Source organism: Anolis carolinensis, chromosome 4 (genome assembly GCF_035594765.1).
Source record: "Anolis carolinensis isolate JA03-04 chromosome 4, rAnoCar3.1.pri, whole genome shotgun sequence".
NCBI lineage: Eukaryota > Metazoa > Chordata > Lepidosauria > Squamata > Dactyloidae > Anolis > Anolis carolinensis.
Window position 1 is genome coordinate 37,995,441 of NC_085844.1, and position 16,270 is coordinate 38,011,710.

The following is a 16,270-nucleotide window of genomic DNA, read 5'->3' on the forward strand; positions in this document are numbered from 1 at the left end:
CTGTGCTGGCATTTCTTTACAAAGTAAGTCTAATTACCTGACCTCTAGCTAAAAATCATACTTATGAAAACAGACAGAAAAAAGTCAACTTTTTACTCATTTCTATCTTTTCAAATAAAGGTGCATCTCAACAGCAGTGACCCCAGTGAGCTTTAAAGAATAATCACTCTCTTTTGTCTTATCTATGCAAAGTAGGATTAGGGTTACAATGATGACTGCTTAATCCCTTTGATTTTCCTTTACTAAATAAATATTAATCTACAAATCAATCAAATCCTTTGTTGTAATGCACACAACATGCTCTAAGAAAGGCAATGGAAATTACAGTTATTTTTACAAAAATGTTATCAAAGGTGCACCTTGTCTCTTTTCAGGATAAAATCGCCATTAAATGAGAAAGTCAAAGTTAATAATCCTGCCAAACACAAAAGTATCCTTTGTGTAATTCCTTATATATATTTGCTAAGAAATGAATTAGTTATATGAATTAGTTATATAAGCAATGGCAGTATAGAATATTATTATCCAACCAAGTCCTATTCACATTTGGAAATGTCAATGCTATTATGTGTTATCACTATCAGTAGGTAAAGGTGCCACATAAATGTGCATTAAGGATTGGATTTAAAAAAAAATATTGAAAACAAACAATTCTACTTAACCGAACATGCATTGCCTTAATCTGTCATTAAAATTATTAAATCTGCTACCCTAAAAAACAGATTACCAAAAAGTAAATACCATTTAAGATAGTGAGACTTTCTGTATAACTGTGTTTACGAGAATGATGAAAAATGCCAAATGAAATAAAAAGCACTAATAGCTATCCATGCATATTTGTATGCATGATCTAAATGTGAGACACTAGATGTTTGGAAAACATCTTTTTTGTAATAGGTGAATGTGTGCTATAATAGCAGAAACACTTTTGTTCAAAAATCTTCTTACAGATTGCATTTGGCACACCGGTTAAATTTACAAAGACTAATGCATAGAAAAGACATAGGAGGAGGATGTTTTAAAAGTATTTTCTGTCATCTTTTTTTTTAAATGGTCAGTCACAGAGCAGTTCTACTGAAATTAAGTTAGTAATGGAAGCCTGAATCCCACTGATTTCAATGGCTCTAAGTATGATCAAATTTAGTCTGTAGTTTTTTCTTGAAAGTAATAGTCAGGCCATTTATTTAAGGAAGCATTTCAATACTTTCCTAATTTACAATACTGAAACACCAGATTATTACGTAGAGAATATAACACAGAAGAACATGAAGCAGGTACAAAACAGAAGGCTTCGTAGAATAAAAGGCACAATATCCCTCAGAGTGTGTAACACTGCTTTACTTAAAAGAAAAAAAATGAACTGTGTTCAATTACATAGGTTTCAAGAGAACACAACATATGAAATTGTGCATTAGACTGGAACCTTCAATAGGGATTCATATTAAGCATGTAGACTGTCAATAAAAAAGAGTTTTAAATGCAGCCTAGCCATTAATAAGGAATTTGTTGTTCTAAAATAATCTGTGATCCATTTCTTTTGGACAGTGAAACATCAGCTGGAACATTTGTTTTTACAATGCAGAGCCTCTTGTCATTTTTTCAGTGCAAGTTAATTTAACTGCTTTGCATAAGTGAAGTGAGTAATTCAGTAATTAACTTTTGTGTTTTAAAATGTATGAACTTTAATTAGTTTTCATTATAAACAAACAAATGTCAGCCATAATTATAAGCCCCTTGGTTTAACTACATATTATCCCTTTTCAAACAAACTTGATGTCAGACAAATTAAAATCAAGCAGCCAGCAATTCTGAGTTGAATTTTACATGATCTGCCAGTAACCTGATTGCTTAACTTCAATATCATTACAGGAAAGGTATTTCAGTAAAAAATAATTACAAGAAACCCAACAGGAGACAAGTTTAATTGTACTGATTCAAAAGATCCATGTATATAGAAATCATGCTGAAGAAGTAATGCTATCTTAAATCCAGAGTTACCATTCAAACAAAATTATCTGGTATAAAAAAGGCAATTTTAGACAGTTGTCTCCACTTCCTGGCCTGCATAAAACACAAGTTCAAATCTTTCTTTAGCCAATCATCTTTACTATTTAAGCAACAAAATATCAAGGTGGCACAACTTCAAGGCATGAAGACATGGAGGTTTATTTACTGACTAGGGTATCTATTAAGACCAGAAACAAGTGGAACTGTCAGGACATAATGAAGGTAAATGATTAGTTAGCACTAAGTCTGAGCTCTTCTTCAATGTAATAAGAGTTAATTAAAGTTTACCACCAAACATCAACTAAAGGAGAATGTTCATCAGATTTCACCATTTAATGCAAACAGACAATGGTTGTCAGCAATTAGTACAGCTATCAAATAATATGCAACAATAATTATACATTTAAAACAACCCAATGTCTGATGGAGAACCTAATGAGGCCCCTTGGACTATGCACCCTCAAAGAGCAGGAAACCGATATTGGATAATTCACACTAACATTGTTAATGAGTAGAATTCAATAATATAAGCATGTCAGCCAAAAAGGAACAGTTCACTTTTCATGAAACAGAAGAAATGTACAAAGTATTTGCAACAAAGATATGTGCTAATTCAATGAAAGAAATTTCTTTGCTGATGCCTATCAATTCAAGTAAAAAGCTATTGTCTTGGTTTAAAGACCAAGGATGTCAACTTAATTCAAAATGGGAAGTACTAGGCTTGCATGAATCATAGAATCATAGAATAGTAGAGTTGGAAGCGACCTCATGGGTTATCCAGTCCAACCCCCTGCCAAGAAGCAGGAAATCACATTCAAAGCACCCCCGACAGATGGCCATCCAGCCTCTGCTTAAAAGCCTCCAAAGAAGGAGCCTACACCACACTCCGGGGCAGAGAGTTCCACTGCCGAACAGCTCTCACAGTGAGGAAGTTCTTCCTGATGTTCAGGTGGAATCTCCTTTCCTGTAGTTTGAAGCCATTGTTCTGCGTCCTAGTCTGCAGGGCAGCAGAAAACAAGCTTGCTCCCTCCTCCCTATGACTTCCCCTCACATATTTGTACATGGCTATCATGAGTTAGAAACCCTATGTTAACCATATATCCTGAGCTTCTTTCATTTTCTCTGTGCTTCTTTCTTGTCTCATTCTTTTACCCCTTTTTCCTTTCTTAATGTTGTTCTCTTACTTCCGCTATGTCCATTCATTCTTTCTGTATCCTCAATTTCCTACCATCATGGGCGGCAGGAATTCTCTCTCTTTTTGGACCAGTTGAAGAGTTCTGGGCCCTAAGGAAGGAAGGAAGCAAAATATGCAGTTGTACATATTCTTGTGAAAAAGTAACTCTATCAACTATGGCTCCAGCCTTGCTTATGAGGTAAGCTGGGGATATGTAATATTTAGAAATGACACTAGAAGTTACAGACAGACTTTCATTACTAAAAATCATAAATCCATTTTAAAGAACAAAATCTTTCCTGAAGCTGTACAAGAAGTCCACATGCACATATCAGTTCTGTCCAGATATTATTCACCCTAGTTTCTTTGCCACAGGAGCAGGGAACAAGCAAAGCCACACCTGCAAGCATCTTGAGAAGGAATATTTTTTCATCTCAGTATGACCATGGAAAATCTTCACATGTATCACTTTTATCACAAGGAAAGTTAAATTCAGAAATGGGTAGGATTAGACATTCCTTTGTCTCAATGCTGAAGAATGCTGGAACAAAGCACTGTTTTCTATTATTACAGATTCATATATGGCACATCTAGTTCCAGTTGTTAATATATCTCACAGATGCTGCAGATAGGAAACTCAATCCTTAGGACTACTAAAATGACTTGCTTCTACTAGATACAAAACCAAAGAAATCTACATCAAGAGACAGAAGTATTAATCAGAGGTCCCTTAGTTCAAATCCCCACTTAGTCATGGATGACATGGGCAAGTCACACTTACTCACCTCAGAGGAAGGCATAGACAAATACCCCCAACCCATGAATAAATCTTGCCAAGAAAACTTCATGATACGGTCACCTTTGGGTTGCCATAAATAGGAAACATTAAGGCACAGAATAACAACAATCTTAGCATGTGCAAACAACATACCTGTTCACATAAGGTACCACCCAGTTCTCTGCCAGTTCTCTCTGACTATCACAATCACCCACACTCTACCCAACACTATACAGGAGTGTGGCATGCTCCTCCAAAAAGGTTTTTCAGCTAGTACAAGGAAGTGCTGAAGTATGAGACGAGAAAATCCTCCTGCAATGAGTAGAATTTTATCCATACTGCTTTGGATCTAGTTAAACCATATTTGTCTTCAATGCCCATTTGTCTTCAAATGTATATAATCATATGCTTTAATCCTCCATGTTCTCAGACTTACATGCACATTCTTTGAACCTTTAGTTAAGAAAAAAATATTTTTATCCTTAACTATTATTCCTGCTACAAACAATGTAGGACATAATCCAAGGCATTATAAGACTTGAGGCAGAAAATCTAAATAGCATTCTCTCTTAAGTAATTAACACAGAACACCATCCATTAGAATGTTCTGAGCAAACTTCATTAAAATAAATAGAAAACCTTCCCAAAGGATTAGTCCCTGAAAGTCAGGCCTATTTATCTTTTGTTTATTTATCTTAATGTACAATTTCAATAGCACCCCAAATCCACCTATAACCCAAGGTGATAAATTCTACTTGCCTAATGACAGGGATATCTCTGTTAGCAAATAGTACAGTATTTACAAGACAATCAACAATTTAGTCAATGATCTCAAACACCAAGCATGACTAAGCAATAGAAAACTTAATTAAAAATAAAATCATAAAGCTACAGAAGAACAAGTCTTCCTAAAGGAGAATCAGTTTGGCTTCTGCAAAAGTACTATTACTTCACTAAACTTTTAGTTGTTTTCCAGGGAATCTACAAGTATATCAGTATGAGAAACAGACACTGTTCATTTGTACTTTCAAAAGCTTTTGATAGGGTCATCATCAAAGATTTCTGAATACATATAGCAATCACAGAATACGAGGAGAGATTATTTTATGGATTAAAGAACAGGAAGCAAGGAGCAAGAATAAATGGCAATACTTAAAATGGAGTTATGTAAACACTGGCAACTTCAATGATACATTTTGAAACCAGTGCTTCTTAAATTGTTTATAAATGATCCGGAGTAGGACTCAACAATGAAATCAAATTATTTCAGGAGTTACAACAGTGAATAATTCTGAAAGCATCACTCCAAATTTGAATATGGCATTACAATGCACATTAAACTCAATTAAATTTGTGAAAAATGATTTAAACTGGATTTAAAAACCCACCCAATTTCATATATATGTTTTGAGAATATGAAAGTGGTTACTGATCTGAAAAAGATTCTTTGTGCTACAATGTATCATTTAATAAGCGACTGAATGGCTGGTGGGACAATGGTTAGTTTCATTTTATTAGGAAAGGAATAAAAAATAAAATTCCTAATATTGTAATGTCCTTATACAGTTCTGGGATATGACCATACTAGAAATATTATTGTATGACATCACATGCTGCTCAAAAACGATACTGTATAGCTTGAAAAGATGCCGAAAGCAGTAATAAATTAGCAAATGACTGGAGTAACTTCTCAATGAGAAAAAGGAATGAAGTGTGAGGCTTTGGGGCTTTAAAACAGTAATGATAGAAGTACATAAAATTATGTGTGATGGCGAAAGTGAATAGGTAGACATTGGTCTACCTACTTATCACATAATATTAGAATCCAGAGTGATAAGGTAAAGATGAATAGTGGAAGATTCAGGGATTAGAAAGGAACTTCTCATATAACACATAACTTACAGAACTGTAATATTTACTATTATAAGATAGAACCAATTTTACATATTTATTAAGACTAACAATAACTACCAATACCATCCGGTGGGGAATATACACAAGAGGCTCACATTGCACTGCCTGAGGATTTCCTATAGCTATCAGATGGTCAATGTGGGAACAGAATGCTGGATTAAACATATATCTTAATCCAGTGTGGTTCTTCTTCAGTTTCTATCAAAGAGTTCTAGGAGTCTTGTACTAGCATTAATAGTTGGAAATCACCTTGGATAGAAATATTTTCTATATATAAAAAATTATTTACTTACTTCTGTCTCACAGACAAAGCCATCTACTGTAATTTAGCAAAAAGATAACTTTGTTCCATTTACACAGGTCTAATAACCATGTGTTAGAGCTTGGCTGTCCCTACCACATTCAACCACCTCTGGTGGGTATCACAGGGTTAAACAAGTTAACCCAGTTTAGCCCCATGTTAAGAAAAGTAAGGGGGTTCTATGGAGTTTGCCTAAGAGCAAACAATTCCATAGTTTTGACAGTGTGGACAACAGAATCGGGTCCAATGTAGATCAGCCTGTTGTCCACACAGGCCACTGTGGTCTTCCCCTCATTTAGGCCACTTCATCAGCACAGGGGAAAAGGGATGGCTTGGGGCCATGTCATCCTGTTGCCGCTTCTTCCTGATTATGCAGTGACATCTCTACTGATGTCAACAGAGTGTACCCACAATGCCTAAAAGCTCTCATGGAGTTTTGCAGCCATCTGGGAGTGATGAAGAAAGTGCTGGTCCAGTGAGGCCAATAAAGACTCAATCTATCTTGAACATCTGGACTCCAACCTGCTGCAGCCACAGATTTGGGACAGTGTGTGTGGCTGCCTCTGAGGCCAGTCTAGAGCATTAACCATATAGTGTTGATGAGACCTGAGTTCTATAGAGTTCAGATAGTTCTTAGAACGAAAGGCTATTATAAAGTATCAAAAACTTTCTGTTTGACTGAGTAAATCAGATAAGCTTTCAGTTCTAGACCAATGATACCTAACAACGGTAGTCCAGTCTAATCCCCTACCATGAATGAATATACAATCAAAGCACTCCTGAGAGATGGCAATTGATTCATACTTTCAGGAAAAGGCCTCCAGAGAAGACTACTCTTCCATACTCCAAGGCAGCATATTCTCATTACAGTTCTCATTACCAAAAGGTTTTTCCTAATCATTAGGCGGAATCTCTTTTCCTTTATGCCATGTCCTGAGCTGGCTTCATACTGTCAAATGAATCCACTTTGACACCACTTTAACTGTCATGACTCAGTGCTATAGAATCCTGGGAGTTAAAGTTTGGTGAGGCACTAGCACTCTTTGGCAGAACCCTTGTGAAACCACAACTTCCATGATTCCATAGCACTGAGCCATGGCAATTAAAGTAGTGTCAAACTGCATTGATTTGACAGTGCAGAATGCACCCCTAGTCTCTGGAGCAGCACAAAACAACTGTGCTCCTTCCTCAATATTTCAGATATATAAACATAGCTATCACGTCACCTCTTAACCTCTCCTCTTAGGGCTAAACACATACAGCTCCCTAAATTTCTCATCAGAAGGCATGATATCCATGTTGGCCACCTTCCTATGGATACATTCCAGTTGGTCAATATCCTTCTTGAATTATAGGCGAGACTGTTGAACTAAAGCTCCCAGAATCACTTATCACTGGTCATGCTGACTGGGGATTCCGGAAACCACACTCCAACATCTGAGGACCTGAATTTGAGAAACACTGCAGCAACCAATTCAGAGAAAAAAATAAACTATCAAAAACAATTTAGTAAGTATGACATATATGAAGGCCAATATAAGACAAGACATTCAGGGATGTTTAAACTGAACTTATTTTGAACTCAGCTCTCAGAACAAATTTAGTACGTGGACGGGCTAAGCAATCAGAACAGAGATGTTTAACAGAATACCTATATGGAAAAAACAATGTTTTCTTCCCTATCAGTATTTCTATGGTATTAACCATCATACATTAGGGAAATTCTGCAACTATAAGTAATCCTCTGATACAAAGAAAATAAATATGATTACTGAAAGCTGATTCACAAATTAGAGGAAAAAAGGAAATGCAAGTGACCTGTAGACTTCCTTTCTCTGCATTTATTATGACATTCCAGTAGATACCTGGAATAATCTACTCTGTTGCATCTTTGAAACAAACAAAAAAAAAACAGCCTTAAGGTATTTCATCTGTACTGGAAAGAAATCCAGACTTCACTAGAGTCATACATAAATTGGTTTTTGACACAAAGAAAAGAAGCTAAAATATGAAAATCCTTAGATACTAGAAATTAAAAATTCAGGGTAGGAGAAGACACATCCATAGGAAACAAGAATGTTGTATCCCACTGATTGTTCTTTGTTACATTACCTCCCACAGTTGAAAGCATAAAACTAACTCCCAACAGAACGCTGAAAATTTAATAAAATGAAATTTCTCAAAATGACAAAGATATGCATTTCAACATGATACTATAGTGTCAAAGATAACAAGTTGCTAAACTGCACAAAAACAGTCTGTGATGTTAGATACAATTTTTTCTCCAACATGCATAAATGTCTTTATCTTTAAATTTAGTTAATATAATACTTTACCACTTTATAGTTATTAGGCCACAATCTACAGTAATCTGACAGGCACCCCCCTCTCCTTGCAAACATACAGAACAAACTTCATTTTCCCAACTAATTCTGTTATGCTAGGGATTTGTGCACAAAGTTAGCTAATCCAAGTATTTCCCTAGAGCTGCATTTAAGCTATGGCCCACTCCCAGCAAAAAAGTGTCTCCAAAAGCCCTTTCGCCCCCTTCAGCACTCATACACTCATTGGTCCTGACATTTTCACTTCAGCCATGACAAATGAGCTGATAGCTGTGATCAGATTGCACACAAGTACTGCCTTATCTAAAGACATATCATTAACTCTCATCACTATCTTCCAGTATGATTCTTCTTTTGATTAATTTATTGTGAAAATGCAAGCCAATTGTAAAACATCTAAACCTTAGGTAAACACAAATAAAAGAAGAAAAGGGCAGATTCAAGTAGAATCTGAACATTACTGTACTCAACCTCTGCCCTAGTGCAAACATGCCATTTCAAAGTTTTGTGAAGGTATCTTCCCTCATGGCAGATTGTGTATCTTCTTATTGAGAAATATAAATAAACTGAAACTATCAAATATGCCTAATTAGGAAAGCACTCTCTGTCTCTTAGAATCACACAAAATATCTGTTTGTAGTGTTCATTAACTTGCACCCACCATTCTTCAAATAAGATTTTTCATTTCAATGTCAGTGAAATCAATTCATCTAATTTCCAGTCATAGCATTAAAATTAAACTATTTTGAAAGAAAATCACTGTGACCAGGGCACTCTTTTCACAAAGGCAGGAGAACCCAAGTTTCAGTCACTCAGTCATCATTGAGTCTAGAAGCTTTGCAAGATATATTATTTGTTGTAACTTTTCCTAGCAATTCATCAGAGAATAAACACAGAGGCAGAGTCAACTGTAACACAACAGACTTGGGAATGGAGGTCATGCTTTGAGGTAAAGTGCTATTCACTTCTGGACCATGCAAGCAGCTCTTTATTCCTGTTCTTATTGGAATCAGTTCCCCTTACCAGAGCAAGAACAAAGCCAAGTGCTCATGTGAGGTTTATGAATAAATCAGAGGTGAGCCACTTTAAGTGCCGCTCATGATTTTCCTGTTGACAGTGAGCACTTAAACAGTCTTCCAGGACCCACAAGACCTGGCAAAACTTAATAGGTCCTAATCTGCACTGTTTCATTTCAAGCAAGGGGAGATTTGCCCCATTTTTTTTCTCAAGCCTTCCTCTTCAACAACTTTTGTGTCATCCTCCTAGAAACAGGATTGTTCTATTTGAAATATTAAGTCCATATAAGCAAAGATAATCCTATATATATCCTATACTATGCACTGTATCCTATAATTAATAAACCATGGCAGCATTTGGGTCAATTGCATTATAAAGAATACTGATATTCTCACAGTTCCTAAAATGAACTGTACTGTAAATGAGATTTCTTCCCAAACATTATTAACCCCTGTATTTACAAACTAAATCATCTCCTGGGAGTGCTCTATATTGAGTAACAACAATGTAGAGTTTGCATAAATGGAGAAAAAAAGATAGGTACGAATCTATTATATGACTAAATTCAACAGTCAGTGCAAATTAAAGACGATCAATTAAATCAATAAAATGTGTCTAATTGTTGATTTACCAAGTTCCTATTAATAGAATGAATTCACAGTAGTTTGGGCTAACAATTTCATTAAGGCCTATGTCATCTACATTTTATTAGAAAATGGGAGAATTCTCTGAGCCCATGACAACATGCAGCAATGGTGGACTTATATTGGTGAATGGCAGAATCTACGAAGCAGAATCATTCTATCGCCGAATTCCTGCCCCTAAGTGTTTGCCCACAGCTGATTGTAAAGGACTTGGGAATCATCTGAAGATAATTCCTAGACAACATAGAGGGTTGAAGAGGACAATTCCATCGTGACACATTGTCAGATTTAGCCCTTTTTCCACAGACACTTCCAAAACTGAGACACTGGAAATGCTAAATTTATCTCATAACTTGCTATGGAATGGGGGGGGGGAATAATAGTATCTGACTGTTTTATAAATACAGCTGTAACAGAAGAAAAAGATATAAAAGGTCAAAGATAGTGATAACTGCTCTGCACTTTCACCTAGATTTAATAACAAAACAGCTCTAGAACATTTTGATTTTCTTTGTTAGTCTGGGCTTTATATCTTGACCTCAAATTAAATATAACACAGAAGAATGTGCCTTTGAGGGTTTAGAACTGCTAGCTTTTTATTGGTTCTGGTCTTGTGCCTTTTGCAACAATCAGATATGCAAAAATTAAATAAATGATTATTTTTCACAACTATGCCCTGGGCAAAGGGGGGCACCTGATTGATTTCTGCATGCCTCTGTTTCTCACAGGAAAAGGGTGGACAAAAACTAGTATAAACATTGGCAATTCTGGTAGGGTTGCAAGTTAACTATGAAGTCTTGTTGAAGCCACTAGAAGTAATCTATATATTTCACTAGTATCACAGATTGCAAGAAACTATTGGTGGCAGGTGGTTTGACAGCTTGGGTTAGAAGACTTATTTTGTGAGGAAGGTTCAGATCTAAATTGGCAAGTTAGACCTGAACTTTACAATCTTTAATAGTTACCAATTTTCCAAACTCACACAATTGATTTTGATTCAGCCTTGAAGTAAACTACCTTTCATATTTTTCTTTACTGTTTTAGAAATAACTTGTTCAGAGTTTTTGAAAAAAAAATGATGTAATAATCTGCTTTATTATTATTATTATTATTATTATTATTATTATTATTATTATTATTATAAACATAGGTAAAAGTAAAGGTTTTCCCCTGATATTTAGTAATGTCCGACTCTGGGGGTTGGTACTTATCTCCATTTCTAAGCTGAAGAGCCGGCGTTATCCATAGATGCCTCCAAGGTCATGTGGCCAGCATGACTGCATGGAATGCTGTTACCTTCCCAGTGGAGCAGTACCTGTTGATCTACTCACATTTGCATGTTTTCGAGCTGCTAGACTGGCAGAAGCTAGGGCTAATAGCAGGAGCTCACCCCACTCCCCGGATTCAAACCGCCAACCTTTCGATCAGCAAGTTCAGCAGCTCAGCAGCTCAGAACTCTCCCAATGGCCATGGAGGATGTTAGAAATACAATAAACACACTGTGTGCATTAATTTAATATATTACACAAAGAATAAAATCAAGCCTTAACCTCAATACTGGATCAAATATGCCCACCATCATCAATTACAAATCATGCAGAACCTGAAGTGTTCAGGTTATTGATTCAAAATTTGATTTCCAAAGAATTATCTGGGTAGTATAGTTGCTAACTCTATCCAGAATAACCATCCTCCACTCCTAATTTTGTATGACTGTATTTGGGTGGATTTGCCTATATGTTGATTTCTCCTAGGATACTACAAGAAATCAAGAAGATTATAGTTTTTAACCTGTAATTCACTGATGCAGGACATGAAGACATGCAGCCTAGTGGCAGAAGAGGCAGAGGACAAGTGCACACTATGTAGCTTTTCTGCCCATTCAGTATAAAGATCTTTGTGCTGTTGTTGACACTGTCTAATATTTGACCTAAAAGTTGGGACTGTATATGCATTACTGTTTATTAAGAATCAAGTTATTTTAAAGAGATGATGTCTCTAGTGGTCAGATCTGCAGTGCATCCCAGTGCATCAAAGACCATATCTCTAAGGCAAGAAACTCCAGGGATTTGAGCAAAAAAATCTGAAAGTATGAGAAATTATGGTATATGATATATATTGTTAACTGTATACATTTTATTCTATTCAAACAATCCGTGTGATATTAGTGATAACTGGTAAGATACAGTTTTCTCTGGGTTTATTGTTTTTGTCCCTTCTTCTTCTGTTTCAACTGTAAAGCTCATAACATTTTCTGCCAATGATGTATAATCATCATACTTGAGTTTAGGATTTTAAAAATCTCAATTATGTTGATCATGTTGGCACATATGTAGATTTACATCATGATATATTTTGATGTTACTTCTCAAGCCAGAACGTAACAATAAGAGGTATTCCAAACTGTTATTGATGTAAGCAGGAACCAAACCAGAAACTTTTTATAACACTGGGGACCAGAACTAAGCCCAATAAAAAACCACACCACATAATAGCTTCTCTCCTTAGTAATATCCCTGCTGCACGTGTACCTGTTTTTTAATGCACAAGTTTTTTTAATTAAAAACAACAACAACACACACACACACACACACACACAATGAATCTTTCTTCCTTTCCAGATAAGAGAGTTGTCTCTTAAAGATATTATCACGTTTGAGGCAACAACTATTTTACCCTAATGATCTGATCTTCATGAAAATTGACACAGTCCAATCAGTTCAACATGAGAATGAATATTATACATCTATCAGAAAGTTACTTTCAACAGTTACTTTAAAAATATTCAAAACTAAGATAAACTAACTAAATTTTAATTTTAATACAGATATTTTTGAATCTTTATAAAAAGGATATAAACATTTAAATATGACCTTTTGTGGTAAATGTGTTTTACTTAAAAACATAATTCTTTTTATTAATATTTCTTTCATTTTTTAAACTCCCTTTATACAGGTTCTTGCATTCCAGACTTTTATGATTGCAAACAGACATATGATATCCCAAAATAACAAACTTACTGGATGTGTCTACACATCCATATTAACATACATAAAAGAAGCAATCATTTTTCTTCTGTACAGACTACAACACCCAAATCTCTTTAAACTCCTCAACTTGGTTATTTTTTTCTTCTCCCAATCTGTTACATTGTTATGACTACAAACTCAAGCATAATTACACTCAGAATGGTGAATTCAGTATGATTTTCATTATTATTATTATTATTATCTGGTAGCTGAAACTTTATCTCTTAGATGTTCACATTGCAATTCTATGTACATTTATGCATATGTATTAAACAAGAGTTTGTATTTCAGCTATGTCTTTCCACAAGTATTCAAAAACAAGTCTCACCTATGTTCAATGAATGTACTTCTACATGTATATAGGACTTCAGTTTCCGTCTTAATGTATGAGCAATCAGATTTCTGGCTGTTCAGTAAGAATGCAGAAAGTGCATAAGCTAAGTTACCATTAATCCATATGCTATTCATCTTTCAAAAAGTGGTAAAACTCCTAGTTAGAACACCTGTTGCTTGTTTAACAATTTACTCTATTTTTAAATTAACTTATTTCCCCCCCCAAAAGTTCTTAGTATGTAACTTGTTGTCTGAATGTGCAATCTATACATAGATTTGTTGTCATTTTACAAGATATGTTAAAGATATACAAACATTAACAATAAACATTTACAAAGTTTTTTTAAAATCTGACATTAGCCTTCAAAGTGAAGACTTAATGACTTAGTAGACCTCATTTGATTACAATTCTATACCAAGCTGTCAAAATTCTACAACTTGCAAAGATATATTTCTTTGTAATATTTGTTAATCCATAAACAATCCTGACATTGTATATAAGTACTGTGCAATGTTTCTGAAGAAAAGTGTTTTTCCACCATTTTCTAAATACAAATATAATTATCTGAAAAAAATGAAAAGGCACTACTTAACCTATCAACATATGCATATTTATTTCTACAGATTGCTCCTGATATGTACTGTATATTTATTATTTTCAAAAGTGTATAAACATTTAGACTGCAATTCCATACACTAAAGTTATGCACTCTTATATTACAATTATTTAACAATTACATGAAACTACCATTTTATTTATGAAAACTTACTTTTGAGTAAGCATGTATAGGATTGCACTGTAAGTGTATTTTAACTGTCCCAGTAGTTGAGAGCAGATAATTAGAAGCACAGATCACATTGTCAACAGCTAACCAATTACAGTCATAGCTTTAGGCCTCCTCCTGGTCCCATTTAAGTCAATATATATATTATCACTGACTTCAATAGGAGTAGGAGTAGGGACTGGGTTCTCACTAACACGACTTATGACCTTACTGTAAATGTATCAAAAAATTAAACACTAACACACACTAGGAATAAAGCCCATTAACTCTAACTTCCTAAATTATATTTATTACTATGATCAAACTCATGCAGTTTTGGATCCTAGTAATTGTTATGATAACATCACACAGAATACACAGTCAATATCTATTTTAATTCTACAGCAGAAAAAAACACTTATCACTTAAAATAGCTAAAATTGTACCTAAGAAAGCAGGATCAATAATGTTAGCTTATTATGCCTCTTGATGTACACATTCTACCAATTTTACAAATATAATATTTCACCTTTGCCCCTCCCCACAAGCAAAGCACTGAGAATTGATACCCAATAGTCAATATTTGATTAGCCTGTAATGTTCTATCACATACAAACCTGTGTCTATCATCTTCGAGTTGCACCATTATCATACATATTCATCAGCATGATGATGGAAATTCAAGGCATCTTATAAAGTTGCGGAAATCTGAGCTTCTGCTTGTTTTCTCAAGTCTTGGACAAACATAACTTTAGGGAGAGCTGAGCAGAGGCTTAAAGAAAGAGAAGCTTGCATTTTCTTCTTCCTTTCATCTTAGTCATTCAGTCAACCATTCAGTGCCCTATTCAGCAGAGCTTTTCATTATGCAAAAAAATGCTAATCCTTTCCGATGCTTTCACACTTGTATAAACCCCCATTTCTTCGACTGAAAAGCAATTATATCAGTTTACCTTTCTGTCAAAAACAGGATTAATATTCCAAAACCAGAATCTCTTTTGTTTTTCTATCTTTTGCTTTAGAAAACCGAGAGATTATTAGAGGACATTTTACTTAAAGCAAGAATACATTATTTTAAATATGATTCTGTTAAGCCAAAGAAGAAAAGGAGAGAGGGAAGGGGGGGGGGGGGCTTCAGTTGCTGCGGAAACTTCTTTCAGTGACAGAACTGACCTTCCCTTTGCAGAGGCCTGAATAGAATGAGCCTCACTCTGGTCTATTAATCAGAAACAAATTATGAAAGAATGTGGCTGGACTGGTTGACACTATCCTGTCTTGGGAGACTCAGTAACAGCCTAGTAACAATGTCCTCTTCATGGGTAATGAACAGGCATGACAAATGGGGGCTGGGAAACTATTTATTTGCATATGCAAATTGTCACACAAAGGAAACATGTACAAACAAGTGTCATTGTAAGGTGGATTAGGCAAACACCGCTTTCTTTTTATGACATTCTGCAGCCTAGAACATTAGTCAGCACAATTAAACCAGTCTCCATGGAGACTAATGAAATTTCACCATGGTATGAGTTAAATTAGATAGCTAGTTATGTGTTTCCACAATCCAACTTCAAATCCATTATTGTCTCAGAACAATACAGCAATTGTGCCAGACTGATCTTTGCCAGCTCAACAAGCTCCTAAGTTGACAATTTGCATATGTTAATATAATTAAGTACTAATTACATGAAACCTGTACATATTCACATGCAATCTCCCTGGGCACTTTGCAATTTGAACCTTGGCCAAGTATTTAACCCTTTGAATTATTTGGGAATAGGGAAGCTCTGCCTTGTGGGTACAGCCCAAGGCACATGCAGGAAAAGCTCTTCATTTCTAAATACAAAGCTTAACCTGACTTCTCATATTTCGATCAACAAAGCTAGAAATATTTTCAGAAATATTACAACAGGAGATCCTATAAAGTCCCTGAAGCATTACTTTTTAAAATTAAGCATAGGAAAATGCTC

General features: G+C 35.1%; 1 protein-coding gene across 8 annotated transcripts in view; it reads right to left on the reverse strand.

Moving 5' to 3' along the window:
- The window catches only part of zfhx4 (zinc finger homeobox 4), a 222,935-nt gene that overhangs the window by 189,987 nt on the left and 16,678 nt on the right, over positions 1–16,270 (reverse strand). Inside the window, exon 1 of one of the 8 annotated variants that reach the window (XM_062980243.1) lies at positions 14,921–15,228. The exons of the other annotated variants lie outside the window; for them this stretch is intronic. The gene's annotated coding sequence lies outside the window, so the exon portion shown is untranslated. Of the gene's footprint in view, positions 1–14,920; positions 15,229–16,270 lie in introns of those variants that run through there. 8 annotated transcript variants of the gene reach the window in all.